The sequence below is a fragment of the Coturnix japonica genome, chromosome 21 (assembly GCF_001577835.2).
Source record: "Coturnix japonica isolate 7356 chromosome 21, Coturnix japonica 2.1, whole genome shotgun sequence".
Lineage (NCBI taxonomy): Eukaryota > Metazoa > Chordata > Aves > Galliformes > Phasianidae > Coturnix > Coturnix japonica.
Window position 1 is genome coordinate 2,845,205 of NC_029536.1, and position 1,810 is coordinate 2,847,014.

Here is a 1,810-nt window from a genome sequence, read left to right on the forward strand (position 1 = left end):
CTTTTATTTGTATGAAATGCTCAGTGTTTTCTACACCTGATTCTTCAAATAGATTTGAGTGGATTCAATAGACTTAGGGCTCCAGTTATCCTGTCAGACTTTATCCCTATATTACTGTAGGCAAGCATTTGTTTTTCTTCCAGGTGAGAGGCTCATGTGGAAGCAAGGCTCTAACCTAACACTTTATTTTGCCAGCTGAATTCTCCTTTCCATCTTAGGAGAGGGGGATGGTGGACAAAAGAAAGTAAAATAAAATGGGTTCTCAAGCCAGTAGCACAACACACAAACTACTGGGAGTGCTGTGGCAGGTCAAGCCAAGTGGTGGGATCTGGCACTGGATCATGTGCACTCAAGAACTCTGACTTCAGTGTGTTCTGGACGCTCTCAGCTTACCAGCTTGATTTAGCTCAAGTCACCTGATGTTAGTTTTTAGTCATTCCTACCCACTGCTGTAAGTTGTGGTCAATTTTGACAGATCTGTTTGCACAAGAGGCTCCATTCCTGGGCTGTGAAGTGTTGTGCATTATACTGTTTCTGGAGCAGGTACTCTTCCTTGCTTGCTGCTAGGGTCTTCAGTCTCTTTTACTTCCAATCTGAGTAGTATATAGGTGCTCTCAAATTCTATCAGCAGCTCAGGACAGACCAGAGCTGAGATGGCTTTGAACTTAACATCACTTATGACAAAGGTTTTACTTCTGCCTCCTATCCTCATACTTTTCCATCTTGCCTGCAGCTACCAGCTTGCGTGTGAAAAGTAAATGATTTCATCAGTTCACATAAACACTACAAAATGTGAGGCTCAACTAAAGCTCAGAGGTATGCTTGTGAACTTCCTTATAAGGCTACTGGGTGAGAGATATTTTTTCTTATTTAAAAATAAAAAAAATTAAAAGAAATAGTTTCCTGTCCATCTCTAATCGTGGCAATAATTTTTTGGATTTTGGAAGTCTTCATCTTGTTTGTTTTTCCCATTCATAGAAGACAATTGTTTGTGGATCCTAGGTTAAGTACTCAGCATGCTGAATAATTGCTGTTTTGTTCTGCTGTGGGTCAGGGGGGACTTGGGTGAAACGTGTTTCTTGCCAACTTCAGGGTAAGGCTGCCTCTGCTTTGCTAAAGCATGACTTGGAGGGGTGCTGGGAGCACAGCGGACTGGGGAGGGCCCGTAAGGTGGGGCAAGTGCAGAAGACTGAGAAATTAGTTCATGCTCGGCTCCAGACACCCAAACAGGCTTGTGTTCCAGCTGCATGGAATATTTGAAATAAATGACCTGCTCAAGGCTGGGAGTTCGCAATGTTTATGTACAGCGCCATGGTGACAGCGGAGGAAGTCATAAGATGGGGATTGGACCTGCTGGAATCAACAAATGATATCACAGATTAGCAAATCCTAATGAATCAGTGGCTTTCTGCTTCCCCTCCTATTGCCTGCATGCTTGCAGGCAGACCTGCTCCTTTTCTTGAGCAGCATTAAAAATTGCAAGTCCTGCTTGTATTGACTAGAGCCTCCTTGAAAACGACTGCTCTTCCACTGGCCAGCATCTCCCATCTCTCTGCTGTTGCTGGCTAATCATATTTGTGCACATGGAACTTAGCTCCATATTTTACTGGAGGTTTCTGGCTTTAGTAGTTTGATTGCTGTTGCCTTGCTGACGATACAGGAGCACTGTGACAGTCCTGCAGAGAATCTGGCTGTTATGTTGCTGCTCTGGGTAAGCAGGAGCTTTTGTTCAAGCTAAGGCAAAAGTTATTTGAGTCTATTAGTGCGAAGAGGAAGCTTTCTCTGGATGCCTTTAGTAGCTGATAAGGAA